Source organism: Panthera uncia, chromosome D2 (assembly GCF_023721935.1).
Source record: "Panthera uncia isolate 11264 chromosome D2, Puncia_PCG_1.0, whole genome shotgun sequence".
Lineage (NCBI taxonomy): Eukaryota > Metazoa > Chordata > Mammalia > Carnivora > Felidae > Panthera > Panthera uncia.
In genome coordinates, this window is record NC_064818.1 from 34,134,791 (window position 1) to 34,140,619 (window position 5,829).

Below are 5,829 nucleotides of genomic sequence, written 5' to 3' on the forward strand. Positions count from 1 at the left end.
TTTGAAGCCAAGGGATTTTCTTTCGTTTCTGCAATTGGTCATGAGAGAGGGTCAGGATTTGAGTTAGCAGGAGGCAGAGGTAGGGAAAGGCCTTTACAAAAAGAGGTGGGAATAAACTGATCTTAAGATTCAACAGGCATTTCCCCTGCCTGCTGTGCTTCTGCTTCCTTTTCTCAGGCCACAGAAGTAACCAAGGAGGGCCATGATGGCAGTTAAACACTTCACCAACATTCCATTCTCCTTCAGCGCAGTAGTGCTGGGGGCCCTCTGATGTGGGCCGAAGAGGATTTGCAGCAGAGTCAAGACAGGCTTCAAGCCTCAGAAATCCCTGTGGGCAGCCAGTCCCTTGCCTCCTTTCTTTTAGCTTTTACCCCTTCTTTGGTCCTAGTTTTTCCTTTATATGACTAAAATCTGCTGGTTCTGACCATTTTGAATCCTAATAGGAAGGGCCAGAAGATTCCTACCATTCCAGGCCTGGGATACTCAACACCTGCAGGGAGCCATTAGCCACGGGACAGGGCACACCTGTAAATCCAGAGCCCATTTGAGCCAAGCAGCCATGCACATTCTGGAATCTCCAGGAGCCCTCGAGTAGAAGGAGGCTTGGCTGCATGAGGGTTCCTCAATGCATTAGGACAGTTGAAGGCAATGTTGTTGGCTGCTCTCACGCTAGGGGCTGGCAGTTGTGCTAACTTACCAGGGGTCAGAAGAGATGTTCCAAGCTGTAAAGCTGTGTTTGCAGATTGAAATGCATATTTGGAGACCTTGTCAGGCTCTGCAAATGGAATGTGGGAGAAGAGTTTCCACTGTCCCCAAAGAAAGGAATTTGCTGTGGAATTGGGCAGTGTTTGTTCCCTGAGCTGAGTGACTGATGCATCTACACTCAGACAGCCTGAGGGGAGGTTATGCTCTGAGACTAGAGGCAAGGAGAAAAAAGGCAGAGTGACTGAGAAACGTGCAGGTGAGTGATGGGGAGTGAGTGTTATTCATTTAACAAATACTTAGCTGGCACTTACTTTGCACCAGGCACTGTTCCAGTGCTTTACAATTACTAACTCATTTAATCTTCTTAACAACCCTATGAGGTAGGCATTATTGTTATCTCTATTTTACAGATGAGGAACATTGTAAATTGAGGCTGTTTATAACACATGGTCTTAGTCTTCTGAGAAGCAAATAACTGCTGAGAGGGTGGGGTGAGGGTAGGGATGCATTGTGAGGGGGGAGGACTAGGGATTTGAAGAATGTAAAAAAAAGTTTGCTAGCTTCAAAGACCGCTAGGATCATGCCAGGGACTGAGAACACAACACAGAGAGGCTCCCGCTTGTCAAAAACAGGACAATTTGAGCATGATTAATAAAAATAACTGCAATGGGTTAAAACAAATCAGACATTTAAATCGTAACGACACTTAAAACAATTACTCACTGTTGGAAGATGTGAGGGACTAGCTCATTATTTTGAAGACAGACAAGTAAAGGGAAAGAATCTAGCATTTACTGTTCCTTTCTGATACAAACTGTACTACTGGGTAGATGAGGAAGATTTGCTCTTTTATATAAGTATCCCAGATAATAAAGATGGAAGAAAGCCCCTTTTTATAACACTTGATGAACTAATGGATATAGGCATTCAACTCTGACCACTACAGAAGAGACAATCAGACATTATGGGTCTTCTGTTGGGAGGACATGCCATCACCAGAAGAGTCTTCTCTTCTGGAAAGAAAAACCTGTCTTAGCAGAGTCCTCAGAGTCTGAACCTAACAATTAATTTGCAGGAGATTCAAAGAACAGCTAAATTATACCATAGGTTTTTACCTTTTATTTTTTTATTTTTTTTAATTAATTTATTTTTTTGTTTTGTTAAGGTAACTTTTTTCATTTCTAAATTTTTTTAAATTATTTTTTAATTGTGTGCACACTGTGTACAGTGTGCTAGGTTTTTACCTTTTAGAATTATGTATTGAAATATTCACAGATGAAATGATATGATATCTGGGATCTGCTTCAAAAATAATATACTTGGGGGGTGCCTGGGTGACTCAGTCAGTTAAGCATCCAACTTAGGCTCAAGTCATGATCTTGCGGTTCATGAGTTTGAGCCCTGCATTGGGCTCAGTGCTGCCAGCTCAGAGCCTGGAGCCTACTTCCGATTCTGTGTCTCCCTCTCTCTCTGCCCCTCTCCCATTCATGGTCTGTCTCTCTCAAAAATAAGTAAAAAACATTAAAAAATGATAATAATATACCTGGAAAATTCTAACAATATATTGTGTATGGGGTGGGGGGTAAAATGGAGGTATGTATGATAGGCAGGATTGGCCATGGATGGTGGTGGTTGGGGTTGGATGATGGTTGCAAGGTAGAGTTACTGTTTTTCTCTTTGTGTGTCTTTGAAATTTTTCATTAAAAAATGTTAAGAAGAGGGGCACCTGGGTGCCTCAGTCAGTTGAGTGTCTGACTTTGGCTCAGGTCATGATCTTGTGGTTTGTGAGTTGGAGCCCTACATCGGGCTCTGTGCTAACAGCTCAGAGCCTGGAGCCTGCTTTGGATTCTGTGTCTCCCTCTGTCTCTTTATCCCTCCCCTGCTCACACTCTGTCTCTGTCTCTCTCTCTCAAAAATAAATAAACATTAAAAGAATGGTTTTTTAAATGTTAGGAAGAAAAGGAGAGGGCTGAAACTGCTCTGGGGAACTGGATTCTCCCAAGTTTACAGCAGATGAATTAAAGGATCACTAGCCAGCAGTGTGTCTTTGGGGATCCTGGGAAGCCAGGATCCGTGACTTTCTCCTGCAGTGTCCTGAGTTGGGGGTTGGGGCAACAGAGGTGGTCCTTCTGTGGATTCTCTCAAAGTGTGATCTAAAGACCACCTCTATCTGAATAATCTGGCACTTGCTAGAAATACAGATTCCTGGGTGACACCCTCGACCAGAGCCAAGGACCTAGGAGTCTGTAGTTTTTTTTTTTCAAAAATTTTTTACATTCATTTATTTTTGAGAGGCAGAGCACAAGTGGGAAGGGGCAGAGAGAGAAGGAGACAGAATCCAAAGCAGGCTCCAGGCCCTGAGCTGTCAGCATAGAGCCTGACGCAGGGCTCGAACTCACAACCCATGAGATCATGACCTGAGCCAAAGTCGGACGCTTAACCAACCGAGCCACCCAGGTGCCCCTAGGAGTCTGTATTTTAACAAGCTCCCAAGTAAGTCTGATGCTCATTGAGGACTGATAATGATTGCCCAACCATGTGGCTAGAGAGTCAAGGAGCTGGTGAGTCAAGAGAAGGATAGCAAGGGTGTTCAAAATATGTTCTATCTTCTCATTGAAGTAGAGGCCATATCTTTAGCCCAGAATAAGGTGCAGGGCTGGGAGGAGGCAAGAGTCGGATGACCTTACCTGGAGATTCCCTGCCCTGTGTTGATTTCTCTAGGCCCAGTGTCTGACGTGTAGTGAATGAATGGAGGGTGTGAATGAATGACTGAAGGGTGGATGAATGAGGGATTGCGAGGCCTGTGCTAGGGACTCAGCCAGAGCTGATGAGGCAGGACTGAGCCTTTTAGCCAATGGAGGAGGGACAAAGGTGAGCAAAGTGCACAATGCAGGACGGATAGTCTCCTGTGGTTGCTTAGGCCCAAACTCTGCTCTAGGGCCTGGCTGCTGGTGTTTCCAGTCACAAAGGGAGGAGTTGTTTTCAGGGATGGCCAGAAACTTCTGCTGCAGGAAACAGCCCACAAAACCCTGTCTGCCACTAAGGAGGCCTCAGAAGAGGTGATTTTAGGGTGATGCTGGAGTAAACTGCATTCTGAAACCTCTGCCTGCCTCCTTTGATCACTGAAGCTGACCTCACCCTTGCTGAGGCTGCTGCTCCTTCATTACACTGTGGAAGGAGCCATCCCCAACCCCATCTCCGTGCTGAAAGCCTCGGCTGGATTTCCAGACAGAAGAGGAAGTGGTGCGGTCTACCCAGAGCGGCTTGGCATGCAGAGGGAGCTCTGGGATCCATTATCCTCCAGTGTGCAGATTTGATGGGGGAAGAGAACAAAGCGCAGAACAGTCCAGAAACCACAGACCTGTAATCTTTCCAAATCCTGAAGACGGCTTGTGTGCATCCCTCTCTGCATGGCTCCCAAATTTCTGAATCTCAGAGAAGCCGAGAGCGTCTGTTTCCCAGACCACAGCCAAAATGGAAGGGGAAGACAAATCTGTTCTGTTTGGTTTCCATAGATTCGACCCAGAGATTAACTGCCAAGGTCTTGATGACACACACAATATCAATCACGGGCTAAATGTCATAATGAGAACTGGGCAGGTTGTCAAGAGAGGCCTCCAGGTTTCTGTTACAGCTTCATATTTAAAGGTTCGGTCCCAGGAAACCAAATGCCAACTTGAAGGCTACTCGGCGTATGTATGGCATCAGCCTGTCTCCTCCTCAAAGGATAGCAGACTCAGGCTCCTTCCTGGAGGGGCCAGGAAGGTAACATAGAAGGGAGGTAGGGTGCATGTTAAAGAATAAAACAAACAAAAAAACCCTAACAGTTGGCCTCAGGTAGGAGACAACAGGGAGTGGTAGGGACTGTGGTAGTATAGAAAACAAATGCTCCCCTGAAGGGTGCGGCTGCTTGCCCTTCCCTGTGGGAATGTAAGCCAGATTGTCTGATATTTTTATAAGAAGTCAGAAAGCCAGAATTTTGTGAGAAATCCACTGGTTTTTAAATGTAGGCAGCTGAAGGAGATGCTGTTCTTGCCCTGTTCCATTCCTCAGCTCAGATTGCTGGGGTAGAAGTGGGCAGTTCCCTCCTACACAAAAGGCATCCTCCCTCAAGCCCCTGTATTTCCTTGCTCGAGGGTATTTTCTGGTCTTTGTGCTGGTCGGGCCTAAAATAAGAGGAGTTACCCTCAGAAAGTTATTTGCAAATGAGGGGCAGGAGTTGGTGGAGGAGTACCCCAGCTTCACCGCCCCCCACCCCTTGCTCAGTGGGATCTCAGTGGGAAGTCTGTTCTCCACGGTCTCCCGGAGGCTCCGCCCTGTGCTCCAGCCCCAGTTGCCCTGACTGGTGACCTCACGCAAGTCCCATGCTGGCTCTCTTCCCTCAGACTTGCTTCACTCTGCGCCACACTCCTGGAGCGCCTTGCAAATAAACAACTTGAACCCAAACCCTCGTCTCAGGGTCAGCTGTTGAGGGAAACTAACCTAAGATACTTACTACTAATTTTAAAACATTTGAAGATACTTTGATGACAGAGAATTCAGGGGCCAAGTGACACTTGACCACTAAGGCCTAGAGTGGCATTTCTCTCTGTGAAATGGTGGCCCTGACTTTCAGGTACTATTTCCAGGAATAATTAACACAGGGACCCCTTTTTAATTCTGACTCCGTTTCAGAATTTTCAATGGTACAGCTTAACGTTTGGTTAAAGATTTCCCCTGCCCAATGAGGGAAGGCTTTGAATGAATTCAAAACTATAATTGCAACACCATGATTTGACTTTATGTAAAAACAAAACAAAACACCTTATATAGTTTTGTTTTGTTTTTTAAACTGGAAGAAAAACATCAAAATGTCAATGCTGTGAGCAAGTGGCAGGACTCAGGGAGATTTTTTTTTTCTGTTTTCTATTTTGGGAGTCTTTGAATAAATAATCATATTTTATAATAAATAACCATGTCTATATTTTTAAACTGTGCTGACCAAACAGAACAGCTGGGCAGGAAGCTGCCTGTGACTTCTAATTTGTGATTTCCACTCTATCTTACTTGCTCCTAGGACCTGGCCCTTTCCTGGGGCCCCTCTCCCTCCCTGTCCCTCTCTCCCTGTATTCACTGGCTTGAGGC